Raw genomic sequence first — 18,119 nt, 5'->3', positions numbered from 1 at the left:
AAAACTTGCCTTGATGCTGTCCAGGCTTGAACTGCAGACCCTCTGCGTGTAAAGCAGACGTGATAACGACTACATCACAGCACCTTGCGGTTAGTTCTTCGAGCAGTAATTTCATATCAAATGTTCGATTGATTAGAAATAAAATGCTTAATCTTAGTTTTAATCAGTAAAAAACATCATTTTGTCAAAAACTTGACTTTATGCTGTCCAGGCTTGACCTGGAGACCTTCTGCGTGTTAAGCAGACGTGATAACCGCTACATCACAGCACCTTGCGATTAGTTCTTCGAGCAGTAATTTCATATCAAATGTTGGATTGATTTGAAATAAAATGCTTGATCTTAGTTTTAATCAGGTAAAAAACATGATTTTGTCAAAAACTTGCCTTGATGCTGTCAAGGCTTGACCTGGAGACCTTCTGCGTGTTAAGCAGACGTGATAGCCGCTACATCACAGCACCTTGCGATTAGTTCTTCGAGCAGTAATTTCATATCAAATGTTGGATCGATTAGAAATAAAATGCTTGATCTTAGTTTTAATCAGGTAAAAAAACATCATTTTGTCAAAAACTTGCCTTGATGCTGTCGAGGCTTGAACTGGAATCCCTCTGCGTGTAAAGCAGACGTGATAACCACTACACCACAGCACCTTGCGATTAGTTCTTCGAGCAGTAATTTCATATCAAATGTTGGATTGATTAGAAATAAAATGCTTGATCTTAGTTTTAATCAGGTAAAAAACATCATTTTGTCAAAAACTTGCCTTGATGCTGTCCAGGCTTGACCTGGAGACCTTCTGCGTGTTAAGCAGACGCGATAACCGCTACATCACAGCACCTTGTGATTAGTTCTTCGAGCAGTAATTTCATATCAAATGTTGGATTGATTAGAAATAAAATGCTTGATCTTAGTTTTAATCAGGTAAAAAACATCATTTTGTCAAAAACTTGCCTTGATGCTGTCCAGGCTTGAGCTGGAGACCTTCTGCGTGTTAAGCAGACGTGATAGCCGCTACATCACAGCACCTTGCGATTAGTTCTTCGAGCAGTAATTTCATATCAAATGTTGGATTGATTAGAAATAAAATGCTTGATCTTAGTTTTAATCAGGTAAAAAAACATCATTTTGTCAAAAACTTGCCTTGATGCTGTCCAGGCTTGAACTAGAGATCTGCGTGTTAAGCAGACGTGATAACCGCTACACCACTGCACCTTCCGATTAGTTCTTCGAGCAGTAATTTCATATCAAATGTTTGATTGATTAGAAATAAAATGCTTGATTTTAGTTTTGTTCAGGTAAAAAAACATCATTTTGTCAAAACTTGCCTTGATGCTGTCCGGGCTTGAACTGGAGACCCTCTGCGTGTAAAGCAGACGTGATAACCACTAATCCACAGACCTTATGATTAGTCCTTGGGCAGTAATTTCCTGTCAAATGTTGGATTGACTAGAAATAAAATGCTTGATCTTAATTTTAATCAGGTAAAAAATCATCATTTTGTCAAAAACTTGCCTTGATGCTGTCCAGGCTTGAACTGGAGACCCTCTGCGTATAAAGCAGACGTGATAACCACTACACCACAGCACCTTGCGATGAGTGCTTCGAGCAGTAATTTCATATTAAATGTTGGATTGATTAGAAATAAAATGCTTGATCTTAGTTTTAATCAGGTAAAAAAACATCATTTTGTCAAAAACTTGCCTTGATGCTGTCCGGGCTTGAACTGGAGACCCTCTGCGTGTAAAGCAGACGTGATAACCACTAAACCACAGACCTTATGATTAGTCCTTGGGCAATAATTTCCTGTCAAATGTTGGATTGACTAGAAATAAAATGCTTGATCTTAATTTTAATCAGGTAAAAAAACATCATTTTGTCAAAAGCTTGCCTTGATGCTGTCCAGGCTTGAACTGCAGACCCTCTGCGTGTAAAGCAGACGTAATAACCACTACACCACAGCACCTTGCGATTAGTTCTTCGAGCAGTAATTTCATATCAAATGTTGGATTGACTAGAAATAATATGCTTGAATTTAGTTTTAATCAGGTAAAAAAACATCATTTTGTCAAAAACTTGCCTTGATGCTGTCCAGGCTTGAACTTGAGACCCTCTGCGTGTAAAGCAGACGTGATAACCACTACACCACAGCACCTTGCGATTAGTTCTTCGAGCAGTATTTTCATATCAAATGTTGGATTGATTAGAAATAATATGCTTGAATTTAGTTTTAATCAGGTAAAAAAACATTTTGTCTTTCAAAAACTTGCCTTGATGCTGTCCAGGCTTGAACTGCAGACCCTCTGCGTGTAAAGCAGACGTGATAACGACTACATCACAGCACCTTGCGGTTAGTTCTTCGAGCAGTAATTTCATATCAAATGTTCGATTGATTAGAAATAAAATGCTTGATCTTAGTTTTAATCAGTAAAAAACATCATTTTGTCAAAAACTTGCCTTTATGCTGTCCAGGCTTGACCTGGAGACCTTCTGCGTGTTAAGCAGACGTGATAACCGCTACATCACAGCACCTTGCGATTAGTTCTTCGAGCATTAATTTCATATCAAATGTTGGATTGATTTGAAATAAAATGCTTGATCTTAGTTTTAATCAGGTAAAAAACATGATTTTGTCAAAAACTTGCCTTGATGCTGTCAAGGCTTGACCTGGAGACCTTCTGCGTGTTAAGCAGACGTGATAGCCGCTACATCACAGCACCTTGCGATTAGTTCTTCGAGCAGTAATTTCATATCAAATGTTGGATTGATTAGAAATAAAATGCTTGATCTTAGTTTTAATCAGGTAAAAAAACATCATTTTGTCAAAAACTTGCCTTGATGCTGTCGAGGCTTGAACTGGAAACCCTCTGCGTGTAAAGCAGACGTGATAACCACTACACCACAGCACCTTGCGATTAGTTCTTCGAGCAGTAATTTCATATCAAATGTTGGATTGATTAGAAATAAAATGCTTGATCTTAGTTTTAATCAGGTAAAAAACATCATTTTGTCAAAAACTTGCCTTGATGCTGTCCAGGCTTGACCTGGAGACCTTCTGCGTGTTAAGCAGACGTGATAACCGCTACATCACAGCACCTTGTGATTAGTTCTTCGAGCAGTAATTTCATATCAAATGTTGGATTGATTAGAAATAAAATGCTTGATCTTAGTTTTAATCAGGTAAAAAACATCATTTTGTCAAAAACTTGCCTTGATGCTGTCCAGGCTTGAACTGGAGACCTTCTGCGTGTTAAGCAGACGTGATAGCCGCTACATCACAGCACCTTGCGATTAGTTCTTCGAGCAGTAATTTCATATCAAATGTTGGATTGATTAGAAATAAAATGCTTGATCTTAGTTTCAATCAGGTAAAAAACATCAATTTGTCAAAAACTTGCCTTGATGCTGTCCAGGCTTGGACTGGAGACCCTCTGCCTGTAAAGCAGACGTGATTACGACTACATCACAGCACCTTGTGATTAGTTCTTCGAGCAGTAATTTTGTATCAAATGTTTGATTGATTAGAAATAAAATGCTTGATTTTAGTTTTGTTCAGGTAAAAAAACATCATTTTGTCAAAACTTGCCTTGATGCTGTCCAGGCTTGAACTGAAGACCCTCTGCGTGTAAAGCAGGCGTGATAACCACTACACCACAGACCTTAAGAGTAGTCCTTTGAGCAGTAATTTCCTGTCAAATGTTGGATTGACTAGAAATAAAATGCTTGATCTTAGTTTTAATCAGGTTAAAAAAACTTCATTTTGTCAAAAAAACTTACCTTGATGCTGTCCAGGCTTGAACTAACGACCTTCTGCGTGTAACGCAGACGTGATAACCACTACACCACAGACCTTAAGATTAGTCCTTCAGCAGTTATTTCCTGTCAAATGTTGGATTGACTAGAAATAAAATGCTTGATCTTAATTTTAATCAGGTAAAAAATCTTCATTTTGTCAAAAAACTTGCCTTAATGCTGTCCAGGCTTGAACTGCCGACCCTCTGTGTGTACAGCAGACGTGATAACCACTACACCACAGACCTTAAGATTAGTACTTTGAGCAGTAATTTCCTGTCAAATGTTGGATTGACTAGAAATAAAATGCTTGATCTTAATTTTAATCAGGTAAAAAAACATCATTTTGTCAATTAACTTGCCTTGATGCTGTCCAGGCTTGAACTGGAGACTCTCTGCTTGTAAAGCAGACGTGATAACCACTACACCACAGACCTTAAGATTAGTCCTTTGAGCAGTAATTTCCTGTCAAAGGTTGGATTGACTAGAAATAAAATGCTTGATGTTAATTTTAATCAGGTAAAAAAATTTTCATTTTGTCAAAAAACTTGCCTTGATGCTGTCCAGGCTTCAACTGACGACCTTCTGCGTGTTAAGCAGACGTGATAACCGTACCACCACAGCACCTTGCGATAAATGCTTCGAGTACTAATTTCATATCAATTTTTTGGATTGAGTAGAAAATGCATGATTTTAATTTTTCTCAAGCAGACATCCTTTGTCTCAACCTTTTCTTGATGCTGTCTAGGTTTGAACTGGAGTCCTTCTGCGTGTTAATCACACGTGATAACCGCTTCACCACAGCACCTTGTGATTAGTACTTCGAAGCAGTAATTTCATATCAAATGCTGAATTGACCAGATATAAGATGCTTGATTTTATTTTTAATCAAGTAAAGACATCATTCTGTGAAAAAATTAGCTTGATGCTGTCCAGGCTTAAACTTAAGACCCTCTGCGTGTAATGCAGAGGGATAACCACTACACCACAGACCTTAAGATTAGTCCTTTGAGCAGTAATTTCATATCAAATGTTGGATTGATTAGAAATAAAATGCTTGATCTTAGTTTTAATCAGGTAAAAAAACATCATTTTGTCAAAAACTTGCCTTGATGCTGTCCAGGCTTGACCTGGACACCTTCTGCGTGTTAAGCAGACGTGATAACCGCTACACCACAGCACTATGCGATTAGTTCTTCGAGCAGTAAATTCATATCAAATGTTGGATTGACTAGAATTAAAATGCTTGATCTTAATTTTAATCAGGTAAAAAAACATCATTTTGTCAAAAACTTGCCTTGATGCTGTCCAGGCTAGAACTGGAGAACCTCTGCCTGGTTAGCGGCAATGATAACCGTTACGCCACAGCACCTTGCGATTAGTCCTTTGAGCAGTAACTTCATATCAAATGTTGGATTGATTAGAAATAAAATACTTGATCTTAGTTTTAATCAGGTAAAAAAACATCATTTTGTCAAAAACTTGCCTTGATGCTGTCCAGGCTTGAACTGGAGACCTTCTGCGTGTTAAGCAGACCTGATAACCGCTACACCACAGCAACTTGGGATTAGTTCTTCGAGCAGTAATTTCATATCAAATGTTGAATTGATTGGAAATAAAATGCTTGATCTTAGTTTTAATCCGGTAAAAGAACATCATTTTGTCAAAAACTTGCCTTGATGCTGTCCAGGCTTGAACTGGAGATCTTCTGCGTGTTAATCAGACGTGATAACCGCTACAACACAGCAACTTGCGATTAGTACTTCGAAGCAGTTATTTCATATCAAATGTTGGAATGATTAGAAATAAAATGCTTGATCTTAGTTTTAATCAGGTAAAAGAACATCATTTTGTCAAAAACTTGCCTTGATGCTGTCCAGGCTTGAACTGGAGACTTTCTGCGTGTTAAGCAGACGTGATAACCGCTACACCACAGCACCTTGCGATTAGTTTTTCGAGCAGTAATTTCATATCAAATGTTGGATTGATTAGAAATAAAATGCTTGATCTTAGTTTTAATCAGGTAAAAAACATCATTTTGTCAAAAACTCGCCTTGATGCTGTCCAGGCTTGAACTGGAGACCCTCTAAGTATAAAGCAGACGTGTTAACCACTACACCACAGCACCTTGCAATTAGTGCTTCGAGCAGTAATTTCATATCAAATGTTGCATTGATTAGAAATAAAATGCTTGAGCTTAGTTTTAATCAAGTAAAAAAAACATCATTTTGTCAAAAACTCGCCTTGATGCTGTCCAGGCTGGAACTGGAGACCTTCTGCATGTTATGCAGACGTGATAACCGCTACACCACAGCACCTTGCGATTAGTTCTTCGAGCAGTAATTTCATATCAAATGTTGAATTGATTAGAAATAAAATGTTTGATCTTAGTTTTAGTCAGGTAAAAAAACATCATTTTGTCGAAAACTTGCCTTGATGCTGTCCAAGCTTGAACTGGAGACCCTCTGCGTGTACAGCAGACGTGATAACCACTACACCACAGCACCTTGCGATTAGATCTTCGAGCAGTAATTTCATATCAAATGTTGGATTGATTAGAAATAAAATGCTTGATCTTAGTTTTAATCAGGTAAAAAAGATCATTTTGTCAAAAACTTGCCTTGCTGCTGTCCAGGCTTGAACTTGAAACCTTCTGTGTGTTAAGCAGACATGATAACCGCTACACCACTGCACCTTCCGATTAGTTCTTCGAGCAGTAATTTCATATCAAATGTTGGATTGATTAGAAATGAAATGCTTGATCTTAGTTTTAATCAGGTAAAAAAACATCATTTTGTCAAAAACTCGCCTTGATGCTGTCCAGGCTTGAACTGCAGACCTTCTGCGTGTTAAGCAGACGTGATAACCGCTACACCACAGCACCTTGCGATTAGTTCTTCGAGCAGTAATTTCATATCAAATGTTGGATTGATTAGAAATAAAATGCTTGACCTTAGTTTTAATCAGGTAAAAAAACATCATTTTGTCAAAAACTTGCCTTGATGCTGTCCGGGCTTGAACTGGAGCCCCTCTGCGTGTAAAGCAGACGTGATAACCACTACACCACAGACCTTCAGATTAGTCCTTGAGCAGTAATTTCCTGTCAAATGTTGGATTGATTAGAAATAAAATGCTTGATCTTAGTTTTAATCAGGTAAAAAAGATCATTTTGTCAAAAACTTGCCTTGCTGCTGTCCAGGCTTGAACTTGAAACCTTCTGTGTGTTAAGCAGACGTGATAACCGCTACACCACAGCACCTTGCAATTAGTGCTTCGAGCAGTAATTTCATATCAAATGTTGCATTGATTAGAAATAAAATGCTTGAGCTTAGTTTTAATCAAGTAAAAAAAACATCATTTTGTCAAAAACTCGCCTTGATGCTGTCCAGGCTGGAACTGGAGACCTTCTGCATGTTATGCAGACGTGATAACCGCTACACCACAGCACCTTGCGATTAGTTCTTCGAGCAGTAATTTCATATCAAATGTTGAATTGATTAGAAATAAAATGTTTGATCTTAGTTTTAGTCAGGTAAAAAACATCATTTTGTCGAAAACTTGCCTTGATGCTGTCCAGGCTTGAACTGGAGACCCTCTGCGTGTACAGCAGACGTGATAACCACTACACCACAGCACCTTGCGATTAGATCTTCGAGCAGTAATTTCATATCAAATGTTGGATTGATTAGAAATAAAATGCTTGATCTTAGTTTTAATCAGGTAAAAAAGATCATTTTGTCAAAAACTTGCCTTGCTGCTGTCCAGGCTTGAACTTGAAACCTTCTGTGTGTTAAGCAGACGTGATAACCGCTACACCACTGCACCTTCCGATTAGTTCTTCGAGCAGTAATTTCATATCAAATGTTGGATTGATTAGAAATGAAATGCTTGATCTTAGTTTTAATCAGGTAAAAAAACATCATTTTGTCAAAAACTTGCCTTGATGCTGTCCAGGCTTGAACTAGAGATCTTCTGCGTGTTAAGCAGACGTGATAACCGCTACACCACAGCACCTTGCGATTAGTTCTTCGAGCAGTAATTTCATATCAAATGTTGGATTGATTAGAAATAAAGTGCTTGATCTTAGTTTTAATCAGGTAAAAAAACATCATTTTGTCAAAAACTTGCCTTGATGCTGTCCAGGCTTGAACTGCAGACCCTCTGCGTGTAAAGCAGACGTGATAACGACTACATCACAGCACCTTGCGGTTAGTTCTTCGAGCAGTAATTTCATATCAAATGTTCGATTGATTAGAAATAAAATGCTTGATCTTAGTTTTAATCAGTAAAAAACATCATTTTGTCAAAAACTTGCCTTTATGCTGTCCAGGCTTGACCTGGAGACCTTCTGCGTGTTAAGCAGACGTGATAACCGCTACATCACAGAACCTTGCGATTAGTTCTTCGAGCAGTAATTTCATATCAAATGTTGGATTGATTTGAAATAAAATGCTTGATCTTAGTTTTAATCAGGTAAAAAACATGATTTTGTCAAAAACTTGCCTTGATGCTGTCAAGGCTTGACCTGGAGACCTTCTGCGTGTTAAGCAGACGTGATAGCCGCTACATCACAGCACCTTGCGATTAGTTCTTCGAGCAGTAATTTCATATCAAATGTTGGATTGATTAGAAATAAAATGCTTGATCTTAGTTTTAATCAGGTAAAAAAACATCATTTTGTCAATAACTTGCCTTGATGCTGTCGAGGCTTGAACTGGAGACCCTCTGCGTGTAAAAGCAGACGTGATAACCACTACACCACAGCACCTTGCGATTAGTTCTTCGAGCAGTAATTTCATATCAAATGTTGGATTGATTAGAAATAAAATGCTTGATCTTAGTTTTAATCAGGTAAAAAACATCATTTTGTCAAAAACTTGCCTTGATGCTGTCCAGACTTGACCTGGAGACCTTCTGCGTGTTAAGCAGACGTGATAACCGCTACATCACAGCACCTTGTGATTAGTTCTTCAAGCAGTAATTTCATATCAAATGTTGGATTGATTAGAAATAAAATGCTTGATCTTAGTTTTAATCAGGTAAAAAACATCATTTTGTCAAAAACTTGCCTTGATGCTGTCCAGGCTTGAACTGGAGACCTTCTGCGTGTTAAGCAGACGTGATAGCCGCTACATCACAGCACCCTGCGATTAGTTCTTCGAGCAGTAATTTCATATCAAATATTGGATTGATTAGAAATAAAATGCTTGATCTTAGTTTCAATCAGGTAAAAAACATCATTTTGTCAAAAACTTGCCTTGATGCTGTCCAGGCTTGGACTGGAGACCCTCTGCCTGTAAAGCAGACGTGATTACGACTACATCACAGCACCTTGTGATTAGTTCTTCGAGCAGTAATTTCATATCAAATCTTTGATTGATTAGAAATAAAATGCTTGATTTTAGTTTTGTTCAGGTAAAAAAACATCATTTTGTCAAAACTTGCCTTGATGCTGTCCAGGCTTGAACTGAAGACCCTCTGCGTGTAAAGCAGGCGTGATAACCACTACACCACAGACCTTAAGATTAGTCCTTTGAGCAGTAATTTCCTGTCAAATGTTGGATTGACTAGAAATAAAATGCTTGATCTTAGTTTTAATCAGGTTAAAAAAACTTCATTTTGTCAAAAAAACTTGCCTTGATGCTGTCCAGGCTTGAACTAACGACCTTCTGCGTGTAACGCAGACGTGATAACCACTACACCACAGACCTTAAGATTAGTCCTTCAGCAGTTATTTCCTGTCAAATGTTGGATTGACTAGAAATAAAATGCTTGATCTTAATTTTAATCAGGTAAAAAATCTTCATTTTGTCAAAAAACTTGCCTTAATGCTGTCCAGGCTTGAACTGCCGACCCTCTGTGTGTACAGCAGACGTGATAACCACTACACCACAGACCTTAAGATTAGTACTTTGAGCAGTAATTTCCTGTCAAATGTTGGATTGACTAGAAATAAAATGCTTGATTTTAATTTTAATCAGGTAAAAAAACATCATTTTGTCAATTAACTTGCCTTGATGCTGTCCAGGCTTGAACTGGAGACTCTCTGCTTGTAAAGCAGACGTGATAACCACTACACCACAGACCTTAAGATTAGTCCTTTGAGCAGTAATTTCATATCAAATGTTGGATTGATTAGAAATAAAATGCTTGATCTTAGTTTTAATCAGGTAAAAAAACATCATTTTGTCAAAAACTTGCCTTGATGCTGTCCAGGCTTGAACTGGACACCTTCTGCGTGTTAAGCAGACGTGATAACCGTACCACCACAGCACCTTGCGATAAATGCTTCGAGTACTAATTTCATATCAATTTTTTGGATTGAGTAGAAAATGCATGATTTTAATTTTTCTCAAGCAGACATCCTTTGTCTCAACCTTTTCTTGATGCTGTCTAGGTTTGAACTGGAGTCCTTCTGCGTGTTAATCACACGTGATAACCGCTTCACCACAGCACCTTGTGATTAGTACTTCGAAGCAGTAATTTCATATCAAATGCTGAATTGACCAGATATAAGATGCTTGATTTTATTTTTAATCAAGTAAAGACATCATTCTGTGAAAAAATTAGCTTGATGCTGTCCAGGCTTAAACTTAAGACCCTCTGCGTGTAATGCAGAGGGATAACCACTACACCACAGACCTTAAGATTAGTCCTTTGAGCAGTAATTTCATATCAAATGTTGGATTGATTAGAAATAAAATGCTTGATCTTAGTTTTAATCAGGTAAAAAAACATCATTTTGTCAAAAACTTGCCTTGATGCTGTCCAGGCTTGAACTGGACACCTTCTGCGTGTTAAGCAGACGTGATAACCGCTACACCACAGCACTATGCGATTAGTTCTTCGAGCAGTAAATTCATATCAAATGTTGGATTGACTAGAATTAAAATGCTTGATCTTAATTTTAATCAGGTAAAAAACATCATTTTGTCAAAAACTTGCCTTGATGCTGTCCAGGCTAGAACTGGAGAACCTCTGCCTGTTTAGCGGCAATGATAACCGTTACGCCACAGCACCTTGCGATTAGTCCTTTGAGCAGTAACTTCATATCAAATGTTGGATTGATTAGAAATAAAATACTTGATCTTAGTTTTAATCAGGTAAAAAAACATCATTTTGTCAAAAACTTGCCTTGATGCTGTCCAGGCTTGAACTGGAGACCTTCTGCGTGTTAAGCAGACCTGATAACCGCTACACCACAGCAACTTGGGGTTAGTTCTTCGAGCAGTAATTTCATATCAAATATTGAATTGATTGGAAATAAAATGCTTGATCTTAGTTTTAATCCGGTAAAAGAACATCATTTTGTCAAAAACTTGCCTTGATGCTGTCCAGGCTTGAACTGGAGATCTTCTGCGTGTTAATCAGACGTGATAACCGCTACAACACAGCAACTTGCGATTAGTACTTCGAAGCAGTTATTTCATATGAAATGTTGGAATGATTAGAAATAAAATGCTTGATCTTAGTTTTAATCAGGTAAAAGAACATCATTTTGTCAAAAACTTGCCTTGATGCTGTCCAGGCTTGAACTGGAGACTTTCTGCGTGTTAAGCAGACGTGATAACCGCTACACCACAGCACCTTGCGATTAGTTCTTCGAGCAGTAATTTCATATCAAATGTTGGATTGATTAGAAATAAAATGCTTGATCTTAGTTTTAATCAGGTAAAAAAACATCATTTTGTCAAAAACTTGCCTTGATGCTGTCCAGGCTTGAACTGGAGACCCTCTAAGTATAAAGCAGACGTGTTAACCACTACACCACAGCACCTTGCAATTAGTGCTTCGAGCAGTAATTTCATTTCAAATGTTGCATTGATTAGAAATAAAATGCTTGAGCTTAGTTTTAATCAGGTAAAAAAAACATCATTTTGTCAAAAACTCGCCTTGATGCTGTCCAGGCTGGAACTGGAGACCTTCTGCATGTTATGCAGACGTGATAACCGCTACACCACAGCACCTTGCGATTAGTTCTTCGAGCAGTAATTTCATATCAAATGTTGAATTGATTAGAAATAAAATGTTTGATCTTAGTTTTAGTCAGGTAAAAAAACATCATTTTGTCGAAAACTTGCCTTGATGCTGTCCAGGCTTGAACTGGAGACCCTCTGCATGTACAGCAGACGTGATAACCACTACACCACAGCACCTTGCGGTTAGATCTTCGAGCAGTAATTTCATATCAAATGTTGGATTGATTAGAAATAAAATGCTTGATCTTAGTTTTAATCAGGTAAAAAAAGATCATTTTGTCAAAAACTTTCCTTGCTGCTGTCCAGGCTTGAACTTGAAACCTTCTGTGTGTTAAGCAGACGTGATAACCGCTACACCACTGCACCTTCCGATTAGTTCTTCGAGCAGTAATTTCATATCAAATGATGGATTGATTAGAAATGAAATGCTTGATCTTAGTTTTAATCAGGTAAAAAAACATCATTTTGTCAAAAACTTGCCTTGATGCTGTCCAGGCTTGAACTAGACATCTTCTGCGTGTTAAGCAGACGTGATAACCGCTACACCACAGCACCTTGCGATTAGTTCTTCGAGCAGTAATTTCATATCAAATGTTGGATTGATTAGAAATAAAATGCTTGATCTTAGTTTTAATCAGGTAAAAAAACATCATTTTGTCAAAAACTTGCCTTGATGCTGTCCAGGCTGGAACTGGAGACCTTCTGCATGTTATGCAGACGTGATAACCGCTACACCACAGCACCTTGCGATTAGTTCTTCGAGCAGTAATTTCATATCAAATGTTGAATTGATTAGAAATAAAATGTTTGATCTTAGTTTTAGTCAGGTAAAAAAACATCATTTTGTCGAAAACTTGCCTTGATGCTGTCCAGGCTTGAACTGGAGACCCTCTGCATGTACAGCAGACGTGATAACCACTACACCACAGCACCTTGCGGTTAGATCTTCGAGCAGTAATTTCATATCAAATGTTGGATTGATTAGAAATAAAATGCTTGATCTTAGTTTTAATCAGGTAAAAAAAGATCATTTTGTCAAAAACTTTCCTTGCTGCTGTCCAGGCTTGAACTTGAAACCTTCTGTGTGTTAAGCAGACGTGATAACCGCTACACCACTGCACCTTCCGATTAGTTCTTCGAGCAGTAATTTCATATCAAATGATGGATTGATTAGAAATGAAATGCTTGATCTTAGTTTTAATCAGGTAAAAAAACATCATTTTGTCAAAAACTTGCCTTGATGCTGTCCAGGCTTGAACTAGACATCTTCTGCGTGTTAAGCAGACGTGATAACCGCTACACCACAGCACCTTGCGATTAGTTCTTCGAGCAGTAATTTCATATCAAATGTTGGATTGATTAGAAATAAAATGCTTGATCTTAGTTTTAATCAGGTAAAAAAACATCATTTTGTCAAAAACTTGCCCTGATGCTGTCCAGGCTTGAACTGGAGACCCTCTGCGTATAAAGCAGACGTGTTAACCACTACACCACAGCACCTTGCGATTAGTGCTTCGAGCAGTAATTTCATATCAAATGTTGGATTGATTAGAAATAAAATGCTTGAGCTTAGTTTTAATCAGGTAAAAAAACATCATTTTGTCAAAAACTCGCCTTGATGCTGTCCAGGCTGGAACTGGAGACCTTCTGCATGTTAAGCAGACGTGATAACCGCTACACCACAGCACCTTGCGATTAGTTCTTCGAGCAGTAATTTCATATCAAATGTTGGATTGATTAGAAATAAAGTGTCTGATCTTAGTTTTAATCAGGTAAAAAAACATCATTTTGTCGGAAACTTGCCTTGATGCTGTCCAGGCTTGAACTGGAGACCCTCTGCGTGTAAAGCAGACGTGATAACCGCTACACCACAGCACCTTCCGATTAGATCTTCGAGCAGTAATTTCATATCAAATGTTGGATTGATTAGAAATAAAATGCTTGGTCTTAGTTTTAATCTGGTAAAAAAAAACATACTTTTGTCAAAAACTTGCCTTGATGCTGTCCAAGCGTGAACTGGAGACCCTCTGCGTATAAAGTAGACGTGATAACCACTTCACCACAGCACCTTGCGATTAGTGCTTTGAGCAGTAATTTCATATCAAATGTTGGATTGATTAGAAATAAAATGCTTGAGCTTAGTTTTAATCAGGTAAAAAAACATCATTTTGTCAAAAACTCGCCTTGATGCTGTCCAGGCTGGAACTGGATATTTTCTGCATGTTAAGCAGACGTGATAACCGCTACACCACAGCACCTTGCGATTAGTTCTTCGAGCAGTAATTTCATATCAAATGTTGGATTGATTAGAAATAAAATGCTTGATCTTAGTTTTAATCAGGTAAAAAAAACATCATTTTGTCGAAAACTTGCCTTGATGCTGTCCAGGCTTGAACTGGAGACCCTCTGGGTGTTAAGCAGACGTGATAACCGCTACACCACAGCACCTTGCGATTAGTTTTTCGAGGAGTAATTTCATATCAAATGCTGGATTGATTAAAAATAAATTGCTTGATCTTAGTTTTAATCAGGTAAAAAAACATCATTTTGTCAAAAACTTGCTTGATGCTGTACAGGCTTCAACTGGAGACCTTCTGCGTGTTAAGCAGACGTGATAACCGCTACACCACAGCACCTTGCGATTAGTTCTTCGAGCAGTAATTTCATATCAAATGTTGGATTGATTAGAAATAAAATGCTTGATCTTAGTTTTAATCAGATAAAAAAACATCATTTTGTCGAAAACTTGCCTTGATGCTGTCCAGGCTTGAACTGGAGAACCTCTGCGTGTTAAGCAGACGTGATAACCGCTACACCACAGCACCTTGCGATTAGTTGTTCGAGCAGTAATTTCATATCAAATGCTGGATTGATTAAAAATAAAGTGCTTGATCTTAGTTTTAATCAGGTAAAAAACATCATTTTGTCAAAAACTTGCTTGATGCTGTACAGGCTTCAACTGGAGACCTTCTGTTTGTTAAGCAGACGTGATAACCGCTAAACCACAGCACCTTGCGATGTTGGATTGATTAGAAATAAAATGCTTGATCTTAGTTTTAATCAGGTAAAAAAACATCATTTTGTCAAAAACTTGCCTTGATGCTGTCCAGGCTTGAACTGGAGACCTTCTGCATGTTAAGCAGACGTGATAACCGCTACACCACAGCACCTTGCGATTAGTTCTTCGAGCAGTAATTTCATATCAAATGTTGGATTGATTAGAAATAAAATGTTTGGTCTTAGTTCTAATCAGGTAAAAAAACATCAATTTGTCGAAAACTTGCCTTGATGCTGTCCGGGCTTGAACTGCAGACCCTCTGCGTGTAAAGCAGACGTGATTCCCACTACACCACAGCACCTTGAGATTAGTCTTCGAGCAGTAATTTCATATCAAATGTTGGATTGATTAAAAATAAAATGCTTGATCTTAGTTTTAATCAGGTAAAAAAAGATCATTTTGTCAAAAACTTGCCTTGATGCTGTCCAGGCTTGAACTGGAGACCTTCTGCGTGTTAAGCAGACGTGATAACCGCTACACCACAGCACCTTGCGATTAGTTCTTCGAGCAGCAATTTCATATCAAATGTTGGATTGATTAGAAATAAAATGCTTGATCTTAGTTTCAATCAGGTAAAAAAACATCATTTTGTCAAAAACTTGCCTTGATGCTGTCCAGGCGTGAACTGGAGACCCTCTGCGTATAAAGCAGACGTGATAACCACTACACCACAGCACCTTGCAATTAGTGCTTCGAGCAGTAATTTCATATCAAATGTTGGATTGATTAGAAATAAAATGCTTGAGCTTAGTTTTAATCAGGTAAAAAAACATCATTTTGTCAAAAACTCGCCTTGATGCTGTCCAGGCTGGAACTGGATACCTTCTGCATGTTAAGAAGACGTGATAACCGCTACACCACAGCACCTTGCGATTAGTTCTTCGAGCAGTAATTTCATATCAAATGTTGGGTTGATTAGAAATAAAATGCTTGATCTTAGTTTTAATCAGGTAAAAAAACATCATTTTGTCAAAAACTTGCCTTGATGCTGTCCAGGCTTGAACTGGAGACCTTCTGCATGTTAAGCAGACGTGATAACCGCTACACCACAGCACCTTGCGATTAGTTCTTCGAGCAGTAATTTCATATCAAATGTTGGATTGATTAGAAATAAAATGTTTGGTCTTAGTTTTAATCAGGTAAAAAAACATCAATTTGTCGAAAACTTGCCTTGATGCTGTCCGGGCTTGAACTGCAGACCCTCTGCGTGTAAAGCAGACGTGATACCCACTACACCACAGCACCTTGAGATTAGTTCTTCGAGCAGTAATTTCATATCAAATGTTGGATTGATTAGAAATAAAATGCTTGATCTTAGTTTTAATCAGGTAAAAAAAGATAATTTTGTCAAAAACTTGCCTTGATGCTGTCCAGGCTTGAACTGGAGACCTTCTGCGTGTTAAGCAGACGTGATAACCGCTACACCACAGCACCTTGCGATTAGTTCTTCGAGCAGCAATTTCATATCAAATGTTGGATTGATTAGAAATAAAATGCTTGATCTTAGTTTCGATCAGGTAAAAAAACATTATTTTGTCAAAAACTTGCCTTGATGCTGTCCAGGCGTGAACTGGAGACCCTCTGCGTATAAAGCAGACGTGATAACCACTACACCACAGCACCTTGCAATTAGTGCTTCGAGCAGTAATTTCATATCAAATGTTGGATTGATTAGAAATAAAATGCTTGAGCTTAGTTTTAATCAGGTAAAAAAACATCATTTTGTCAAAAACTCGCCTTGATGCTGTCCAGGCTGGAACTGGATACCTTCTGCGTATAAAGCAGACGTGATAACCACTACACCACAGCACCTTGCAATTAGTGCTTCGAGCAGTAATTTCATATCAAATGTTGGATTGATTAGAAATAAAATGCTTGAGCTTAGTTTTAATCAGGTAAAAAAACATCATTTTGTCGAAAACTTGCCTTGATGCTGTCCAGGCTTGAACTGGAGAACCTCTGCGTGTAAAGCAGACGTGATAACCACTACACCACAGCACCTTGCGATTAGTTCTTCGAGCAGTAATTTCATATCAAATGTTGGATTGATTAGAAATAAATTGCTTGATCTTAGTTTTAATCAGGTAAAAAAACATCATTTTGTCGAAAACTTGCCTTGATGCTGTCCAGGCTTGAACTGGAGAACCTCTGCGTGTAAAGCAGACGTGATAACCACTACACCACAGCACCTTGCAATTAGTTCTTCGAGCAGTAATTTCATATCAAGTGTTGGATTGATTAAAAATAATAGGCTTGATCTTAGTTTTAATCAGGTAAAAAAACATCATTTTATCAAAAACTTGCCTTGATGCTGTACAGGCTTGAACTGGATACCTTCTGCATGTTAAGCAGACGTGATAACCGCTACACCACAGCACCTTGCGATTAGTTCTTCGAGCAGTAATTTCATATCAAATGTTGGATTGATTAGAAATAAAATGCTTGATCTTAGTTTTAATCAGGTAAAAAAAACATCATTTTGTCGAAAACTTGCGTTGATGCTGTCCAGGCTTGAACTGGAGACCCTCTGCGTGTAAAGCAGACGTGATATCCACTACACCACAGCACCTTGCGATTAGTTCTTCGAGCAGTAATTTCATATCAAGTGTTGGATTGATTAAAAATAAAAGGCTTGATCTTAGTTTTAATCAGGTAAAAAAACATCATTTTGTCAAAAACTTGCCTTGATGCTGTACAGGCTTGAACTGGAGACCTTCTGCGTGTTAAGCAGACGTGATAACCGCTACACCACAGCACCTTGCGATTAGTTCTTCGAGCAGTAATTTCATATCAAATGTTGGATTGATTAGAAATAAAATGCTTGATCTTCGTTTTAATCAGGTAAAAAACCATCATTTTGTGAAAAACTTTCCTTGATGCTGTCCGGGCTTGAACTGCAGACCCTCTGCGTGTAAAGCAGACGTGATAACCATTACACCACAGACCTTAAGATTAGTCCTTGAGCAGTAATTTCCTGTCAAATGTTGGGTTGACTAGAAATAAAATGCTTGATCTTAGTTTTAATCTGGTAAAAAAACATCTTTTTGTCAAAAACTTGCCTTGATGCTGTGCAGGCTTGAACTGGAGACCCTCTGCGTGTAAAGCAGACGTGATAACCACTACACCACATCACCTTGAGATTAGTTCTTCGAGCAGTAATTTCATATCAAATGTTGGATTGATTAGAAATAAAATGCTTGATCTTAGTTTTAATCAGGTAAAAAAACATCATTTTGTCGAAAACTTGCCTTGATGCTTTCCAGGCTTGAACTGGAGACCCTCTGCGTGTAAAGCA

General features: G+C 37.9%; 1 protein-coding gene and 30 non-coding genes across 31 annotated transcripts in view; 1 reads left to right on the top strand and 30 right to left on the bottom strand.

Annotated features, from left to right (window-relative positions):
• Positions 1-18,119, top strand: part of LOC142351429 (uncharacterized) — a 239,390-nt gene that overhangs the window by 95,635 nt on the left and 125,636 nt on the right. The gene's annotated exons all lie outside the window — the stretch shown is intronic.
• On the bottom strand, positions 576-648 carry Trnav-uac (transfer RNA valine (anticodon UAC)). The gene has a single exon. It is a non-coding gene; the product is annotated as a tRNA-Val (tRNA).
• Trnai-uau (transfer RNA isoleucine (anticodon UAU)) lies at positions 1,513-1,585 on the bottom strand. Its single transcript has one exon. It is a non-coding gene; the product is annotated as a tRNA-Ile (tRNA).
• Positions 2,078-2,150, bottom strand: Trnav-uac (transfer RNA valine (anticodon UAC)). Its single transcript has one exon. It is a non-coding gene; the product is annotated as a tRNA-Val (tRNA).
• Positions 2,832-2,904, bottom strand: Trnav-uac (transfer RNA valine (anticodon UAC)). The gene has a single exon. It is a non-coding gene; the product is annotated as a tRNA-Val (tRNA).
• Trnav-aac (transfer RNA valine (anticodon AAC)) lies at positions 5,655-5,727 on the bottom strand. Its single transcript has one exon. It is a non-coding gene; the product is annotated as a tRNA-Val (tRNA).
• Trnav-aac (transfer RNA valine (anticodon AAC)) lies at positions 6,599-6,671 on the bottom strand. The gene has a single exon. It is a non-coding gene; the product is annotated as a tRNA-Val (tRNA).
• Trnav-uac (transfer RNA valine (anticodon UAC)) lies at positions 7,352-7,424 on the bottom strand. The gene has a single exon. It is a non-coding gene; the product is annotated as a tRNA-Val (tRNA).
• Trnav-aac (transfer RNA valine (anticodon AAC)) lies at positions 7,729-7,801 on the bottom strand. Its single transcript has one exon. It is a non-coding gene; the product is annotated as a tRNA-Val (tRNA).
• On the bottom strand, positions 10,547-10,619 carry Trnav-aac (transfer RNA valine (anticodon AAC)). Its single transcript has one exon. It is a non-coding gene; the product is annotated as a tRNA-Val (tRNA).
• Trnav-aac (transfer RNA valine (anticodon AAC)) lies at positions 11,303-11,375 on the bottom strand. The gene has a single exon. It is a non-coding gene; the product is annotated as a tRNA-Val (tRNA).
• On the bottom strand, positions 11,871-11,943 carry Trnav-uac (transfer RNA valine (anticodon UAC)). The gene has a single exon. It is a non-coding gene; the product is annotated as a tRNA-Val (tRNA).
• On the bottom strand, positions 12,249-12,321 carry Trnav-aac (transfer RNA valine (anticodon AAC)). The gene has a single exon. It is a non-coding gene; the product is annotated as a tRNA-Val (tRNA).
• On the bottom strand, positions 12,627-12,699 carry Trnav-uac (transfer RNA valine (anticodon UAC)). The gene has a single exon. It is a non-coding gene; the product is annotated as a tRNA-Val (tRNA).
• Trnav-aac (transfer RNA valine (anticodon AAC)) lies at positions 13,005-13,077 on the bottom strand. The gene has a single exon. It is a non-coding gene; the product is annotated as a tRNA-Val (tRNA).
• Trnai-uau (transfer RNA isoleucine (anticodon UAU)) lies at positions 13,194-13,266 on the bottom strand. Its single transcript has one exon. It is a non-coding gene; the product is annotated as a tRNA-Ile (tRNA).
• Positions 13,383-13,455, bottom strand: Trnav-aac (transfer RNA valine (anticodon AAC)). The gene has a single exon. It is a non-coding gene; the product is annotated as a tRNA-Val (tRNA).
• On the bottom strand, positions 13,572-13,644 carry Trnav-uac (transfer RNA valine (anticodon UAC)). The gene has a single exon. It is a non-coding gene; the product is annotated as a tRNA-Val (tRNA).
• On the bottom strand, positions 14,142-14,214 carry Trnav-aac (transfer RNA valine (anticodon AAC)). The gene has a single exon. It is a non-coding gene; the product is annotated as a tRNA-Val (tRNA).
• Trnav-aac (transfer RNA valine (anticodon AAC)) lies at positions 14,519-14,591 on the bottom strand. The gene has a single exon. It is a non-coding gene; the product is annotated as a tRNA-Val (tRNA).
• Trnav-aac (transfer RNA valine (anticodon AAC)) lies at positions 14,864-14,936 on the bottom strand. The gene has a single exon. It is a non-coding gene; the product is annotated as a tRNA-Val (tRNA).
• Positions 15,241-15,313, bottom strand: Trnav-aac (transfer RNA valine (anticodon AAC)). The gene has a single exon. It is a non-coding gene; the product is annotated as a tRNA-Val (tRNA).
• Positions 15,430-15,502, bottom strand: Trnai-uau (transfer RNA isoleucine (anticodon UAU)). Its single transcript has one exon. It is a non-coding gene; the product is annotated as a tRNA-Ile (tRNA).
• Positions 15,808-15,880, bottom strand: Trnav-aac (transfer RNA valine (anticodon AAC)). Its single transcript has one exon. It is a non-coding gene; the product is annotated as a tRNA-Val (tRNA).
• On the bottom strand, positions 16,186-16,258 carry Trnav-aac (transfer RNA valine (anticodon AAC)). The gene has a single exon. It is a non-coding gene; the product is annotated as a tRNA-Val (tRNA).
• Positions 16,375-16,447, bottom strand: Trnai-uau (transfer RNA isoleucine (anticodon UAU)). The gene has a single exon. It is a non-coding gene; the product is annotated as a tRNA-Ile (tRNA).
• Trnai-uau (transfer RNA isoleucine (anticodon UAU)) lies at positions 16,564-16,636 on the bottom strand. Its single transcript has one exon. It is a non-coding gene; the product is annotated as a tRNA-Ile (tRNA).
• Trnav-uac (transfer RNA valine (anticodon UAC)) lies at positions 16,753-16,825 on the bottom strand. The gene has a single exon. It is a non-coding gene; the product is annotated as a tRNA-Val (tRNA).
• Trnav-uac (transfer RNA valine (anticodon UAC)) lies at positions 16,942-17,014 on the bottom strand. Its single transcript has one exon. It is a non-coding gene; the product is annotated as a tRNA-Val (tRNA).
• On the bottom strand, positions 17,321-17,393 carry Trnav-uac (transfer RNA valine (anticodon UAC)). Its single transcript has one exon. It is a non-coding gene; the product is annotated as a tRNA-Val (tRNA).
• Positions 17,510-17,582, bottom strand: Trnav-aac (transfer RNA valine (anticodon AAC)). Its single transcript has one exon. It is a non-coding gene; the product is annotated as a tRNA-Val (tRNA).

The sequence above is a fragment of the Convolutriloba macropyga genome, chromosome 1 (assembly GCF_964194025.1).
Source record: "Convolutriloba macropyga chromosome 1, txConMacr16.3, whole genome shotgun sequence".
In the NCBI taxonomy this organism is placed as follows: domain Eukaryota; kingdom Metazoa; phylum Xenacoelomorpha; order Acoela; family Convolutidae; genus Convolutriloba; species Convolutriloba macropyga.
This window is presented reverse-complemented; position numbering and strand designations above follow the sequence as displayed.